Here is an 18,197-nt window from a genome sequence, read left to right on the forward strand (position 1 = left end):
ATTATTACCCAAATGATGGCTGTGCCTTAAGACTGTATCGACACCTGGTGATAAGGGTGTAATATTCGCCCTCCATTGTAGTTACTGGTGCAATTACCCACGCTTTTGTAAACTGAAGATTAGATTACTGAATTATTACTGGAACCCAACACTGCAGCCAGGGGAAAATACTTTTGTGTGCATAAGTTGTATTCTGTGTTTGGCAAAAAGAACACTGAACACTGTTGAGAGAGAGAGGAAAGAAAGGGATAGAGGACCATTCAGGTTTTTTATTTTGTTTTGTATTTTCATTTACCTTAGAGTAAGCACCTGTAATAGAGTTTCTATGACTGTCAGGATTCCACCAGTATCTTTGTACACACCAGAAGGCCATCCTTCTTGATTGCTGTCAGCCATTGAAAGACGTTCTCCTTCATGGTCTATGTAGTTGAAATAACAGCCTGCTATATTACTCTTTGGACTTAGATGCTAGTGTGATGAAAAGCTATTCTACTTGTTTTCCCAAGTGACTTCATTAATAGATATGCCAGTCTCCAACTAAGAAATGTCTTGTCATTATCCATTTACCTTGAAGGCATGCAACTATCCATTTAATGGTAATGATAAGGTAAAAGGAAGTGAAAAGCATTTATTCATTAATAACTCCAAAAGATACAATTTTAAATAAAGAACATAGATGAGAAAAGAAGGAATATAACCAAGCTATCCTTAAACTAAGCTAAGCTATTTTTTCAGAAAAATTTTCCCTTTCCTATATCGTTGTCTCAGTTTCAGCTCCTGACAAAATGAGACCCAGGTAGTCTTTGTTAATGCTTCACACCACTGGATCTAAACAAATAAAAAGAACAAAAACCCAGAGATGACCAGCACATCTTGTGGGCCTGTGACAAGCTCATCCCCAGAGAGGGCCATCCATCTGTGGGATGAAATTACTCCCATCTCCCTGCTTGCAGAGCTCTGGCAGCCAGTCTCCCTGCTGAGATCTCCCGAGGCATCCTACCCTAAAATCATTGCTCTTTTCTCTGTTTGTTGCATTGTTATATTTTGTATAAGCCCTTTGTTATATTAGGGTCATCTTCTAGACTTGACTGGCTAATAAACCATCCCTCCCTCTGGGGGTGTTTGGGGCTAAAACTGTCCCCTCTCTCCTTGGTGATTTATTGGCAGATGTCAGAGGAAATGTCTGTTACGATTTACCTGATGTTCTAGTTCAGGCAGAGCAGTAACACACAATGATAGAAACATCTAAATGAGAGTGATGCCAGTAGTTCACTATTGGCTCCTGACTGACATGAGACCCAACAGTAATTAATGACTTTGGAGTGACAACACATTTGAGTTGACAACTTTTCAGCATCTTGCCCCACACATACTGTAACTGGACCCCAGCAGCTTGGAAGTAATTACATATTCCTGTAGTACAAGTTGTTTATTTTCCTCTTTGTAATCTTATTTTTTATGGTCTTAATAAAATACTTTTCCACTAATATTTTATTTTCCTAAGATCTTAAGAATATTCTGATAAAAACTGAAAAATTGCAAATGTACTTTAAGTTTATTTTTCCTCTGGCCAGGAGGATTATACCAGTAAGTTATTTTATTGCATTATAGAAAGCCCAGCAAGACTAGTTAAAGTTGATTTTTTTACTTGAAATTCTTTCAATAATCTCTTGTTAGTGGATGGATTCACAAATATACAAATTCACAAATATACAAATTCACAAATACCTATCTTTTTAAGAATTAAACATAATCACTGTGACCAGGTTCTGTAAACTAAGTAGCATTTATTTCTGTTTCTTCTAATTCCATCTAAGAATTAATTAAAAAAAAAATAAAAATAAAACAATAAGAAACCTTTACCAGAAAAATACCTTTCTCCAGATGCTCGACTGGGAAAAAGTGCAAAGCACTGTTGGTTGTGAAGCTGGAAAATACATAGGGAAGTTCACAGTATGGAACAATGAAACATGAATGTATGAAAATGAGCCATGTCATGCAATTGGCCAATTCCATATCTGATTTCCACAATTGTCTAAAAACAAAGCAGCAACGTAGATTCACACGGAACATTGAAATGATTTTGCACATTTTTGAAGGGATTCCATTTCTGCTGTTTCTAAAATATAGCTTTCATAATAAAAATCTGAAAGCCAAGTTTAAAAATGCTTATATGATTAGAAATTGTTCTATTAATGAATGGATGGAGTTTTTTTCTCAAAAGAGAATCCAGTTTTGTGAGTCATTGCTGTAAAAATCCGTGTCACCAATCCTTTCCATTATTTGGGGATTCATTAGCGCTTGGGATTGCAGGCACACACTTCTCTGGAGGGCATTGCGAGCAGGACCAGTGTGAGCTCAGACACAGTGAGGGCAAGTGCTGCTCTGCTGACCTGGGTGGGGCCACTCAGTCTGCTTCCCACGCCCAGGGCGAGTGGGAATGGAAAATTCAAGGCCTTAACCCAGTGTGAGCTTGTTTTAGTGATAAGAGGGGGCTTAGCTCTCCGGGTAGATGCAAGACTGCAAAGACCTGGATTCAGAGCCTGAGCAAATCCTTGAGTCTCTGTAGGTGATAATCTGGCCCCAGGGGAGGTAATGGGAGGTTTGCCACTGATTTCAGCAGGATGCTGCTGGTTTTGGCTTTGTTTGGCATTTGTAAAACTGCGTAGTAATGTTTCCTCTGCCACCTTGCCTCTGTTTATTCTTGGTAGCCAGTCTTTTGCAATGTGTTTTCTGACAGAACAACATCTCTGAAAAAAAAAAAAAAGGTAAAATTTTAAGATCTAGTCCTCTTTTAATGCTAGTTTAAAATACAGGCTAAGTGAAAACTTGAGTTGTCATGCAGTAGAAAACGGGTTGCTTTTCCTGATAATGTGTAGGTTTTTAAAGTGGGGGAAAACATGGAAGCTAAATTGATAGAGTTTCAGTAACAGGCAGTTGGATCTGAATTAATGATTAATCAGAATTACTTTTCTGGTATCTATGGTTATTCTTGTATTTAGAATATGCACTTTACTTCCAGGTTCTAAGAAAGAGGGTGAGACTTTTGTGAATGTTTTGTGGGATTAAAACAAGAGCAATGAAAACATAAAATTTGTAGCAAGTATTATACATAGACTATCTGTTGCCAGATTATTTTACATTTCTTTGCTTCTAAAGATTTTTCAACTTTCATTTTTTACTTTTGGATTTGGATTATTATGACTTCAAAAAAATTATTTAAATCCAATATTCTGTTAAGTTCATACAAACTGCATAATATTTTTTAGGTTTTATGATAAGTGCTGCATTACTGTGATAGGGAGATTTCTGATACTAGTCCTCCAGATACAGGAAAAAAAAAAACTACTTTACATGGGCAGATGCAAGTAAAACAAAAAAATCCACCCTGAGTGCAGACTTTTCTTGTATATCTGAGAATGTGTGAAGTCTTCATCCTGATTTGTCACAATGCTTCTCCTCATTTGAATCTACGTAACTATGCTAAATTCAAACTGAATTTTGGCAGGATAAGCTAAAGTAACGTACCAATGAATCATACCTGTATCAATAGTATTCTTATTCAAAATAAGAACTGAAAAAATTCTTATTTTTCAAGAAGTTAGAAAGGTATGATTTTAAAAACTCTGGCAACTCAGTTCTCCCTTGTATTTTAGCCTTAAAAGACCGTTCTGTTATTTCTGTTGTGTACTACACTTAGTGCTTAGCTATAAATAGTTGTATGATTGGAATAGAAAGATTTAAGACTAGGGAAGTCTGATTAATCTAAAATTGATGCTATCCTATGACATTGACCTGTAGTGCCAGGTTTCTTCTTCCTGAAATTCAGGCTTTCCAAGCCTAAATATAGTTGTGTGAATGTAGAAAGCCAAGATACATGAGTAAAGAATGCAGAATTATGTCCAGGGCAGAACATTTATAGCAAGAGTTACTGACTTCTGAGACAGTAGCGAACAAGTCCTGTGACTTAGCAAGCAATCCCACAAACACATATCACCTTTAAATTTAACTAATGTAGTTTCCAAAGGGAATATGTAAACACTGTGCTATTATGGGTAATGTACAAGAAGCTATTTTTAAGAAGCAAACCTAATTGTGCAGCTGTGACTGGTGTAAGCCAGATCAATATTTAATGACTGTGATGCATTATTTATAGCCCTTTGAGAGATTCCCTTTTTTAGGTCAAACAGCACACAGGAGAGATACACAATGAAAAATAATGTATCACCTGCTTTACACAATCTTCAATTCAAAATGTAGCATGAATAACAATTCCTGCATTTCTCAGTTTTGTAGCCCGAGGTGTGACTATTTAAGTCCTACTTTGACATAGGGAGGCTTTTGTGTCTCTCTTGAAAACACTGTTAACTGAAAAACAGTGGAATGAGTTGATCCAAAAAAGAAACAACTTTGACTGCTACAGTATATGACAATGTAAACAGTTGAATTAATGAAAAATGATGGATCTAAGTGAATTTGATACTTGAAGTGAGTTACATGTGATTGAAAATGAACTTGTTACTCATGTCTTATGCACCCTTAAATTCCTAAGAGTGCACAGCACAATGAAAAAATTGAATTTTTTTTATACTAATTTTATCTCCAATCTCTGAAAGGATTGGGAAAGCATTCCGTGGCTATGTTATTCTCTGCTGTGACGCCATCTTTCAATTTAGAACTATTTTAGTTACTTTTATATCCTTGTAATCAAATCATTTGTAGTGGTTTATAATAATTACTTTATAGTCTTCCTTAGTAATTAAATTTCAGAAAGGCAATCTGGCCTTTGTGTTTCAGACCATTTATGAAATATTGTCATAGAATATGAGGTTTTTGCATTGCTGACTGCTGTTTCAATCTGTTTGGTAACCTGTGTTTACCAAAAACCAAAGGCGTGTAGTCACACTGCCAAGTCAGTATTGCAAGCCACGGTCCCAGCCACGTGTGAGGTGAAACATGCACAGTTCTATAGAGACTTGCAGTTCTGTGTGAGTGTGAAGCTCTTCACACGCTTCAGTAATTTCCAGATTGTCCTCCAAGGCTAATCATACAGACTCCTCTTTGGCTGTCACAGAAGGGTGTGGGCTGGCACTGAGCTTTTCCCCAGTGCTATTCCAGCTGCTCAAGTTCCACTGAGAATAGAAACAATTAAAAAAAAAAAAAGGGAAAAAAAAATACGAAAAAAACATTGAGAGTAAACAGGGCTTAAGTGTTAATATGTTCCCTTTTTCCCTTTTGAGAAGGCTCAGGATCACAAGATGTAAAACACAGTTTATTTCTCTGCTTTTCCACGTCCACTGCCCACATATAAGACAAGACCTAAAGCACCATGTTAAGAGTTTCATAATTCATGACATTGAGGTCTTTATTGTATTACATAATTTTTTACACTTTGACATGTGCCTATGTCTTCAGTTGTCATGGTAATAAGAAGTCAGGAACACATTGCATACACTGAAAATTATTACAGATAATAAATAATTAAAAATAAAATACTGAGGGTTTATACTAGTTTCTGAAATGTGAGGCTGTCATCTATTGACTTCAGACTAGTGCTCTGTAGTTCAATTTTTTTCAATTTCAGTGAACAAGGAAATGGCATTTAGGAGTAGGGAAAGATTGCTCATGGTCTTTTCTCATGCAATGTTTACATTTAGAGACATAAAATGAAATTATCAGGGTGCAGATTTTAATCTGATTAAAGATCTCTCTTCAGCAAGCATGTAGCTAAACTATATGACCTATCACTGTAGATGTTAATGAGTTGAAGTGCTTAATTAACAGAAGGAAAAGGCAAATGGAGACCGATGTTCTCTGGGTCAGGAAATCTCCAAAGTGCAGCTGGCCAAAGCAGAGAAGAGTGCACCAAGGGAGTATGTTTTCTCAGTTCAAATAATATTCCCTAAGGTTTTTTGCTTTAATTTCTTCCATGAAATAAAGAAAGTGGGATGTCAGACACAAGAGGCACCTGTTCAGGAATTACTTTTGAAGCTGTCCTGCTGGGCTAGTGTCATACTACAGTATGACATAGTACGTACTACTGCCCTAATTGTAGGGATAGTTAATAGAAAAAACTAGTGGGAATTCTGAATTGGGTTTCAAAAATTTAAACATTCCGTTTTATTGAAATCAAGATGAGATTAAATTGCTGCAAAAGGTCACAGAAATTATTCCTCTTGTATTTCTAAAATTACCATATTTATTATTTCAGGTGAAAACTTAAAGCTCCCAGAGTAAAATGCTCCCTTCACTACAAAGCAAATGAAATATGAGTTTTCCAGGATATTGTGGAGGGAAGGCTTACAAAGAGTACTTTAAACTGGTGGGGCTCAAGCACTGAGCTGCCTGCTGGAAGGGGCCAGCCATCCCTGCTTGTTGGCTATGTAGGAGTTAAAGGGAGGTCACACTGGTCATGAGGAGACATCCACCCACCTCTGAATATTTATGGTCTGACTGGGCACCTTTCTTGCCCTTGTCGTATCATGCAAGCAGGGCAGGACACTTCTTCATGTTTTGCCTTCCCATTTGCAAAGAGGGTACAGAAATATTAAGACATCTGTGAAAAATTTCAACAATTCTGCTTTCTGACTACAAAAGATTTGTGTGACACAACTATGTTGCATTTTTATGATAAACCTGCACAAAACCGGTTTATTTTCTAGTGTAGGAGATAAGTAAATCCTGTTTTAAAATAAATTTTTCTCTTGAGGAAACACTATCTATGATTAGAGATTTAAGACAAAAGAAAGAAGCCTGTGCCTGAAAGCTAAATAAAGCCCACAATTTAGTCATATACCAATGCCCAGACAATTTTTTCTGTTAACTTAAGAGTTTAGCACAGGTCATTAAGTGAATTTTTGAAAGGGATAGGCTTCTTTCAGCAAGGAATAGATTCTGGTCTGTGGATTACATCAGGACAAGGGCATAATGCAGAAGTCAATAAGTAACTTCATGAGGAATTTTTTGAATATGTAAAGGCAAAATGTATTTGTTCTTAAGTGTTAATGCTATACGTAATAATCCTTGAGTACATTTACATTGTAGGTCAAAAAGAAGGATCTTAAGGGTTATTATTAAAAAAAAGTGAAAAAACAGCATTAGTATTCTGACTGCAAAATGAAGACATACAGTAACTAGAAATATTAAATAATAAATGACTGCTTCTAAGATCAGCTCCTTCATAGTAGAGATTCAACCAGAGCTTGAATCTCCTGGTTAAAGACCTTAGCAAGTAATAAACTCCAATCAATTAAAATAACAGAAAACTAAAATGTATGCATGGGCAAAACATAGTCTTTGTACTAGTTGTTTTAAAAAGTCTTTTTCTTTAAAGCTGAAATAGATTTCAATTGAATTAGATAAATTGAAGGATTTCTGCTGTACTCTAATATTTACAGTACTAAAAAAATAACATTCTAAGTAATTTAAAATACTACTGACTTATTGCCCTTAATAGTGACTGCTTTTCAGTTTCTTAGTAATCAAGCACAGTAATGTTGTGGTTCTTAAACAATAGACATTTTCATCAGAGGAGTAATTAAACACAATTATTAAGTTATCCATACTAAAAAAAGTGGGCTGCTACTTTGCTGCTCTCAAATGCTGCATTTTGTTATTTACATGGGAAATTTTGTTTCTTGCATCTGTTTTCATATACAAAACCACAATTGGGCAGGTCTTGAGAATGCTTAGAAAATCAAGTTAGAAATAGCAATTGTTGGGGACATAGTATTACCCACAAGTGAAGGTGAAATGATTTATTATCCAACAGACCTATTGTCTGTCCTTCAATCCGATCAGCCGTCATACTCCATAAGAATCTCTTGTCAGCTGGAAAACATTGGGGAATAAACACAGTTCAGCATTGCTACACCACTTAGCCAATGACCATGCAAAAAAGTGATAAGGCATAGAATACGTTTAATATGCCATGCAAGCCAGAGGGATGTCTGATGAATGGTAATAAATCCAAATTATAAGAAATCCATAAGAATGGCGTAATATTTCACATTTAAAATTATTTTTTATTTACCTGTGCTTGGATTTCTTTGTAGTCCCAGCAGACTGACAGTTAAAACTAGGAATTTTCTGGTCAAAAAGATCAAGTTGTTTTTCAACAAACTATTTAGATAGAAACTTTCTAGTTGGCATTAATATTATAAATCTTAATTTTAAAATAAACAAGTTCCCTGGTTGTTGTACTGGCTTTGAAACTAGGAGAAAATTTTTTTTCCCTTGGCACGTATGCTACAAGAAGAAAAACATCTTTCTCTGTTTATTTCTTCCTCTATACAATGTTCCAGCTGCAAACAGTTGTTTGTCATAAATATTTACTTGTGTTGATTTAAATTACTAATGGAAATATTTCTTTAGGCTTTTTGAAACAATATTTTTATAGAAAGAAGCATAAATGTTCTCCAAAGGAAGAAGGCAGTGTTCTTTATAGGCTTTTCACATTTCCAACAAGTTGATATTAGAGCTAGAACCTTTTTATAACTAAAACTCCCAAAAGTGAAGAGTGGGAAATAGACATGTTTTTCTGAGATGAATCTCTTTGGCCACTGGGTGCCATCCTTGCTCCACTTTAAGGCTGGTAGCCTAGCAGCATTTCTGTTAAGCTGTAAAATCCTGAAAAAAAATGTAATGCCAGTGCAATTTCACACCATCATAATGTTTGTGGATGTGCATGTGGTAGAATATGTTAGCAGCATAGGCAGCGTGTTCTTCCTGCATGAGTCGCTGAGAGACTTGGGAGAAATATCCTCACAGGTTCAGCCATGTTACATCCAGTCTCATATCCAGCAATTTTTTAATTTTTCTTTTGCATCCCTCCATCAGCTGATGAGAAGGAGGTTGTGCTGAAAGAGCTGTTTCCCCACAAGTGTGTGAGCTACCATGCTCCTGTGCAGTATTAATTTAGGCTCTGGGATTATTTGAAAGAAAAAATCACATGCACACTTGTTTTCTAGATCAGTTTGGGATGTGTGGGCCTGTGCCATCCGAAGAAAACATTATCTAGCATATATTATGTAAAATATATTTGTGATTGCAATCTTCTACAGATTATTTATTACGTCGTTTCATTGTCTGCCTAGGGGGGGTTCTGTTGGTTTTAGTCTGGGAAAAATCCCAGGCAGACTGAATATGGTTTCTAACAGAGAAATTATGTCAGTAGTTCTGTGTTTTTAGTCTGTCAAATCTAAAGTGTAATCCCTTCACATGTATGAGAAATATACTGTAGCACACACACACGCCATCAGAATCTGCCTGCCCATAGAGCATTCTGTTTGGTTAAACATAGCTCAACTAACACTGCTTTCTGTGCTGCCATGTGGCAGTGTGCCTTTTGTCCCTGCAACAAGCTTATGGGCACACAAAAAAACTCCACCCCAAAAATAACAAAGAACCAATTTCTATTTATAGCCTTCATAAACTCCGCTGTTAAGCTGATTCCAGGTATCTACTTGTGTTACTTGTACTTTCCCTGAAGGAAACCTGTTGCTGTGAGGAGTGGTAACAGAAAGTTATAAGCAGCATAATAGATACATATATTCAAAACATGACAGGAAACAAGTATTTATGGCTATGTTGCAGCCTTCCACCCCAAGGTAGTGACATATGAAAGCAACTTTTCTTTAGAGAAAATGTATAAAAATATAGGTAGTAAGTAAGGAGCTAAATAAATTTGTTATTTGTTATTGTTAAAAGAATGGGATCTGTAGATTTTATTTTTTTGTCAGAAAGCACGTGGTGGTGAGGCTGTGAGCTGTGTATGAACTAGAGCTCTGTGCTGCTGTGCAGTTGGGTGCTCAGGCTTTCTCTGCTGGTGTGCTTTGTGAGATGAAGGGTGCCGTGTACATTCTGCCACTGGGAGAGGAGCTGGGCTCAGTGTTCAGCCTACCCTGCAGAAGCCTCACACAGGTTAAGCCTTGGCTTGTTAAACTGTAGTAAGATGAACCTCTGGTTTTGGGAGAAAGCTCTTTTGGACAGTCCAGAATGCTCCTAGGGAGTGATTTATGGGTTCAGAATAGGATGGTTGGATTTCTTTTAAACCTGCAATCGGAACTTGATAAAAACTAAGGAGAAAAAGACGAAGATAAAATATGCATTAAGGATAATCACTGAAATTTTCTCTGTGGCTTTTCTGTAAATGTATGTTGGTAAGTTTGAGGGTATTGTCAGTATTATTTATTGTCTACCTGACAGGCTTCTGCTATAGCTGTCACTCTAGCAGATCTGAAATAGGACTTTCTCCCCAGTGGAGCAGTAACCCACTCATACATTTGCATAACTTGAACCACCAGTCACTGTACTGCCAGCCTGATTTGTCACAGCTGCTCAGAAAGAAAATTTCAGTGGCTCACAGGAGTCCTGTTCCAGTGCCATTGTTGTGCACTCCAGCAGCACTGCCACAGCGCCAGGATGGCACAAGACTAGTGGTCCTGCAGGTTGGCTTGAGTGCAGTGAATGCTGCTGGAATATACTGGGATTGAAAAAATAGTGTAATACCATTGGATGTACCATTGTGGCAGTGGTGGGGTTTTTGTGGTTCTGTTTTGGGGTTTTTCTTAGTGTGTGTTCTTGGCAACACCCTTGCTTTTTTCATATGCTCTCTTGCACCATGTGTCCAACTGAGAATTGCAGGGCGTGGTTTGGGCTGTTTGCCACCAAAAGAGCAAGTTCTTCCTTGTGCCTTCACACCATGTTCTCTGTGAGAAGAACTTGTCCCCGTACCTTCCACCCTTAATTAGGTTTTTCTTCTTCTAAGTCTTCAAGGAAGGAACCGGAACCTTTCCTTCCCTTTCTGGGTAGGAAAAGGCTACATTGTATCCCTCTTTTCTCACCCTCCAAAATTTACAGGCGTGAGGGGGGGTCAGTCCACATTACCCATTCTAATCTTCATCAGAGCAACAAAGCTGACTTTCTGCTACCAAAACCAAGTGAAGCTGTTGTGGGAAATGGCAGCCTGCATGCTTGACACTTTTGTATTACAGAGAAATACTTGCCCTAGGTTTGCTGCTTGTGTTTGTTTGAAATTCTGGAACAGAGACTGAATAGACCCTTTTGTACCAACTTCTCATCTGCACTAATGGTCATAAAAATTCGACAGTTGCTAGCCTGCAGTATGTGACACACTGGTTATTTCCCAATCACCAAAAGCCAAAAGGACGTGAACACTCCCCTGCGCGCCTCGGGAGATCATTGTGTCGAATGTGCATGCCCTGTAAAACTCCAGTCCTAGGCTGCTGTGGTTATGGACTTTGGCCTTAAGAATAATAGATGCTCAGACCATTAATTGCTTCTATTTTATGTCTCTGTTCTTTTAAAATCAAAATTTCTTGTTCCTTTTATAGGCTGCCATATATTTTGTTTCTGTGTACTAGGAAACGACTTTAGCATCAAGGATTGATTCTTAGCAACATAAAAAACATATTTTGTGTCTTTTCTATGAGTTTGTAAAAAAAACATAGTATTTTTATCTTGGAAATGTATTTTTCCTTTTTGATGGGTCCCAATTTCATAAAGTGACATGTTCAGACAGGATTGATTGACTTGTTAGAAAAATTCAGTATGCTTTCTGCTTTTTAGCTATAATTCTGGGCCTACCATTCTATGTAATACTGTAATGTACCTTCCCTTGCCCTTTTAAAATGAAAATTATAGGAAGACAAATCCTTTCCTTAGGCACATACAGGTTTATCCCAAAAGCAGAAAGTAAATACCATATTTTTGTCCTAAGCCCATGGTACATGATAATAATAATAATAAAAAAATCCTAAATACTATATTTGATAGTGCTGTACTGCTTAATGGCTATTGTTTTGTTCTAATAGAAGGAGGAGAATAAATAGCTTTCTTAATGCCATGAAATTTCTCTTTTAATTAAAATAAATACCAGTATTCATACTAAGTAGTTATGTTGGTAAATGATCAAACCAAATACAACTTTCTGAAACGAGACTAAATTCAACTTTCTTTGTTCCACATTTCATGTCTTAATTACATGTTACGCTATTAATTTGCCAGTTGAAGATGGAGCAGTTGCACCACATATACGTGCTTTGACTGCAGATTTTGAAGCTGGGTACAAGAACAGCATTATTCTTGGTTTACACGTGTAAAACCTTGACTAAAGCAAGGAATGACCTTTTCCAGCAAATGGCTCAGACATCTACTGTGGGACTTTGGGCAGAGTTTGGGCATTTGATTTCACAATTGCAACCCTCTGTTTATCTGTTGGGTTACTCTGAAGAGGCTTAAAATACACAAAACCTGTTCCAGGATGTCTTTTATCCAACAGCCGTTCAGATGTAAAACATTCACAGAGACTGGAATATAGAAGCAAGGAGTCATCTGGTAGATCTGAGTGGCAGAGAATGTTTATATGGCAGCGTGAGGTCTCCTTATGTCATGTTTACATCCAACTGCCTTCAGAGGACTCCGAAGCCCCACTTCTGTCTCATTCAGAGAATTGGAATTTGGTGCAAGTTGTTGAAGGGTAAATTAACCTGGGGTTTTGACCTGTCTTGAGCAAGGGCATAGGACGGGCTGGTCTCAAAAGCTCCTTTCCAACGTAAATGAGTCTGCGTTTCCGGGCGATTTCACTATTGAAGTCAGCAGCAATGCTACTGTGATGATCACATTAGAGAACTATTAGAATCAAAATCAAGAGGACAATATGCACGCACACTTTGTCTCTTCCACGCCCACTCCTTTTTACTGTAAATACTGTAAAGTTCCCTTTAAATGCTACTGTCTTGCTTCTGCTTCAGTTGGTCATTGGAAAAGAGGTACTAACTCATCATTGTGAAGGGCAGAGAGACACCATCCACAGTCTGCAGTAACAGATGGAGGCCTTTAAAAGCTGGTTTGCTCTGGGCATTAAACATGCCTAGATGCAACATTTGATTCTTTCCTTTTTGGAGAGAGTAGATGTCTCAGACTGGAATATAACAGGCTTTGGTCTTCCATGACTATGAAGAAGTGCAAAATTTGTCCACTACTGCTGATAACTGACTCTAGAGATACGTTTTAAAAGATGCCTGCAGCTATAAATATAAGCAAGTATTTTAGAGGCCTTTATATATGAAAACCCTTTGCAAATAAAAATCTTTGTCATCAGAAAATACTGTCTCTGGAATGGCCTCATAGAACATTAAGTGAGTGATAAAGCATCACGTTTAAATATTCTTCACTTTGATGCTTTCTATGCAGGTTTTGATGATCATCCTTTAAGGTTTTTCAGTTCCTAGTCTTCTGAGAGATTCTAGGTGAAGAGATACTTGAAAGGGCAGTCTAATTTTTTTTTCGTCTATGTCACATTGTCTGGAGCTCCAGTTTCACTATAGTGTAAATGAGGTCAGATCCCAACCTGCTATTCAAATAGTACATGGACTCTGGACTCTGAGTGCCTCTGGGATTTAGGATATAGTGTTGTGCCATTCTTTTGCTATATTGGGATATATATTTCATGGGAAATATGTATATGTGTTATATTTAATCAAATTTCTTGTTACTTTTTTCCATCAGTCTGGCAGTATTTTATGATGAGGAAACCTTACTAACCACTTCACGTGTCATTGTAAACAAGGCTATACAAAAAGTGGAGTACATTCAGTAAGTGGAAGTTACTGTTACAGAACAGTTCTGTTATCACATAGAAAGGAAACTGAGTATATCAAATGGCAGAATGTGCCTTTTTCTTAAACAAAGCCATACAAATATACTTAGCAGTATGTTTCAAAATACTTCCCTTGCATAATAAGCACTGATGTCTTATCCACACAGGTACTAAAACTGAAGTAGAAAGTTTAAGATGACACAGCAAAGTGGGATTTCAGTGTTTAATGTGTTTACTGCGACTGCCCCATGGTAGTGAACATTTTATGAGGATAAAGAATGCTTTATAAAGAACTTTCCAGTTTCTTTACATTTGATTTTATCACATTATCAAATATCGGTGTAGGAGATTGTGAGGAATACGCTATTAGACCAGTTAGTGCAAAATCATTTAAATAAGCCTTCCCTGTCAATCTGTGAAATCACTTTTTTTTCCTGTGTTCTTAGTATCAAGTGTGATCTAAAAACTGTTTCATATAACATGCCGAATAAGTTAATTGTGATCAGACCCTTGAGCTGTAGGTATCTTCTATTTAAGAAACAACTTAAGCTGTCTATCAGTGTGTGCCAGTTTGTAGGAATAAGGATTGAATAAGAGTGTTATAGCAAGACGAGACAAAATAATTATTGCCTTAAAATTGCCCTCTTCCCACCACTGACCCAGACTGCCTCATAATCAAATTCTGCTATAGGAGGTTATTAAATATCCTGATTGTGATTTCGTATTTATTCCTGAACATGATACAATTTTTCCCTACCTAAGGAGTTATCTCCCTCTGACTGTTTTTATGCTGGCAGCATGTGACCTGTCCACGGGTCTCCACTGGCAATACATCTCACTAGCTGAACAAGAAGGTTTTAGGTTAATATAGCTTCACATAGTGAAAACTAGTGTTTCAACTCTCACAAGAAGTTTGGTTGCAAAACTGTGTGGATCACTAGGGAAATCCATAAAGTTTCTTCCCTGTTTGGAAGGACTGGTAATGTAAGACACCTGTCATGAGTTTATAGCAGCTATTACACCTGGAAGTTACTCAGGATAGGAAGTTTGTCCCCTTTACTTTCACCCATCTCCAAGGGATCGTTCTTTTACTGTTTATAACTATAAACCAATTTGAAGTTAACATGTAAGAGAACATTTAATGGTATGGTTGCATATGTTTTCTCATATTGGTATTGGCCATTATTAAGGTACTTGTGTGTTACATGTCAGAAACTGAAAGCAGGATTAAAAGGAAAGCAATTTGCAGTAACCATTAACCAAGCTGAATGTAAAATCTCTGTCTCGTTCAGGAAATTTGTTTAGTAAGAACAGCAGAAGACTCCACTTTTGCTTCTGCTGATTGATTGCAGTCACTTTATTCACTCTTACAGCGAGAATGTTGTTTAACACTCTGTGTGTGTCTGTGTGCATATTATGCTGCATTTTTTTGACATACATTTAAACACCGAAGAAAAAAATGAGTATTAATGAATACTTGTCTTTGTTATGTAGTTGCATGCTAAAAATATAAAGAACCTGTTCTATAGAACATGTTTTATACATAATTCTAAAACTGTGAAATAATTGTCTTCAGCAGCACTAAGGTGTAAGCATCAACTAGTAGCATCTTTTTTTTTTCAAGTATTCAGCCTTTCAAAGTTTCCCTAAAAATTTGACTTTAGTTTCCTTACATTTTCCTTCTTAGGATTTATTCATCCACAGCAGCCCAAACGTGAATTAATACGGAACCAGAAATGTTATTTTTCTGTTCCCATGGGCTGTCTTTTTTAGTGGCCAGAATTGTGACTTTAAGGTGGAAGCCACTTTGGTGTTCCATGTATTTTGAAGTAAAATGCTCATTAATGACATATGGCCCTTTTGCAATGGCTGATATAAGGTAAGGCTCAACCAGTTGCTTGTCTCCTACCTGTTTATATGTACTGAGCAGGCTGTGATACAATTTACATGATAGCAAAGAGCAGTGGGGCAAGAAGAATCTGTCTCCAGTCTGAATTGAGTACAAAGGCTCTTTTCCTCCTTCCCCTATTCATTCCACCCTATACCATGCACTTCTGAGTATGGTACATGAAACCTTATGTTTATGGTCTCATTTGGAGGAACGACATCCTCTTTTTAAGCTGCCTACAAGTGATGATAGCTTCCCAGTGTGGCAGCTGCTGAGTTTGCACCTCATCAGGCAAGACCATTTGCCTTCCGTGTGTTCAGCCAAACTTGTGTTCTCAATTCCTTTGAAGACAAATTTTTGGTTTAATACTGGAATATGGAAATGTGACCAGAGGAGGCACACCCAGTTTTAATTTACTGTAAGCTCACAGAAGAGTCATGTGAATTTTTCTCAAGGACGAAGAGCACTGAAATTGCTTGATTCTCAGCGTAAAAAGATTTCAGGGTATAATGTTCTTAATTGTTTTTAGAAAGGGGAAATTGAGCTTCAAGATGCTCAAAAGGAAGTAAACCTTTTAAGTGATTCTAAAACACTGGGGTGCTTTAAAAAATAATTTCACTGTAACTTGGAATTTTAATTGCCTGCCCCTTTCTCTTGCTGTCATGGTACTTTCATCCTCTCTGTTCTCCTGAAAGAGAGTGTTGTTATTGCTGTTTATTTTAAGAAATCCACTGGAATTTTTCCTGCAGTACAGCAAAATTTCAGGGGTGAATATGTTTTAATATGCTGTATTATTAATATTTTTTATATCTCTGTAATTAAAATAATGAAGTTTTAATGACTGCTCTCCTATAAACCCAGACTTCTGCATTTCTGGCCTAAGAAGTGAGGGTAATCAATGCCAGGTGCAGCCAGAATATTGCTGCAGCCCCACAATATATTTTTTTTAACATTATTCAAATTAGTCTCTACACTCATAATTCTGTTGTTTCCTTTATTGCTCTTTTAAAGCAAATGGTTCTTTTTTACAATTGTTATCTCCTGGCTATTAATTCAGCCGTTATTTTGGATTATGGTACTCCTGATAAATTTAGGAATGTAAAACCTCATAAATACATAAAGTTTCAGACTGACATGGGAAGAAATTGGTTTGACTTGTTTTATTAATATCCTGTTGTTCAGTTTTGCAATAGGTTTGGAATATATTGTTATTTCTCCAGTGTTTGACAAATGGAAAAACAATTTTAGTTGAGCAACTGCTTCAGGTGTTCTCTCTTGAATTGTAACAGGCTGGTAACAGTGTTGGTTTCCAGTAAAAAAAATTGCAAGGAAAAGATCTATTTTCCTTTAAGATGCCAAAAAAGTGAAAATTTTGATCAGACCCCACTTCAAAGTTAATGAAAATGCAGCAGTAGATTTGTAAAGATAGTTTTGATAAAACAATTTCAAGAAGGTCTGCTGACAATCAAGTGCTTCTGTTTTAGAATTTTTGTTATTTAAACTTTTCACTAAGGAACAAAAACTGTAAGGTGTAAAAATGTGTTTCTTCCCTCAAAGACATTTTATAGAGAGTCTATTTTTATGCAGTGAGTGTATTCATAGACTAAATATTATTGTGCATCTTGAGTATCCCCCACAGCTCTGAAGAATACTGAATGATAAAAGTCACAATTTTTGTAAGCCTGCTGAAGGTCTGGACAGCACAGTCTCCGGGTCAGCTTTCCTGCTTCACACCTAACCATACTTTCTTTCTTTCTTTACCTCAGAAGTATATACACAGTTTTTCAGACAAATCTTAAAAGAGTATTAAGGTGTAACTCCTGTTAGGATCATCTAGGAGTATTTCAGATTTTTCAGTAATTCTTAAAAAAAGATGCTGAACTGATTCAACCAGGATAATTATGCTAGCAGATGAAGAAGTGTGTGGTTAACAGAACTGACATCTCTGCCTGCATGCTCCAGTGGTTCTTCAGCTGTGTCCTGGGATGACACTTGACTTGCTGGGTTTGTTGTATTTCCTATATCAGTTAAACACACTGGTACAGTGTCATGACTTTTTGTGGTACTGGCATGTTTTACTGGGTACTGAACTAAAAAGACTTTTCTTCTAGCTAGCAAATAAGTTAAACCCACGATGTTAATACTATTTTATGACAGGCTTACACCATCTTCTCTTGTGTAGTGTAGCTAAAGCATCTCAATTTCTGCATAAAGTAATTATTGAAGTGGCACTTTCTCTTCAGCCAGAAGAAGCTTTTTACATGTCAGCAATTGCTGTACTTAGGGTGCACTATTTCAAAACACAAGTTTTCAAGAAGGAAGCCATAAGATGGTCATGCAGAATCTGTAACTGTGAAGGTGAACTTAGAGTTGCATGAACTAATTGATATTTTATGCAAGTGAGTAGCTGAATGTGCCATACCAGCTGAGTCCATGTGATTTTAACTAATTCAGCATTGTCCAGCTCATAGCCTGTGGGCTGGATCTAGTGCCTTTGTGAGGCTTCTACCTGACCCATCACCTTCTCACTGTGGGAGACAGGGAACAGATGCTCCTTCAGCAAATGCATCCTCCTCCACCTGCCCTCTCTAGGGAGATGAATGGCAAGTCTGAAGGGGTGTAAAGAAGGGCAAGGAAGCCCGTGAGGGTTGTCAGCACCTCTGCCTGGCTCACGCAGGTGCTGTATGC

At 37.1% G+C, this 18,197-nt stretch overlaps 1 protein-coding gene across 1 annotated transcript in view; it reads left to right on the plus strand.

The window, feature by feature from the left end:
- The window catches only part of PDE11A (phosphodiesterase 11A), a 126,369-nt gene that overhangs the window by 65,185 nt on the left and 42,987 nt on the right, over window positions 1-18,197 (plus strand).

Source organism: Chiroxiphia lanceolata, chromosome 7 (genome assembly GCF_009829145.1).
Source record: "Chiroxiphia lanceolata isolate bChiLan1 chromosome 7, bChiLan1.pri, whole genome shotgun sequence".
NCBI lineage: Eukaryota > Metazoa > Chordata > Aves > Passeriformes > Pipridae > Chiroxiphia > Chiroxiphia lanceolata.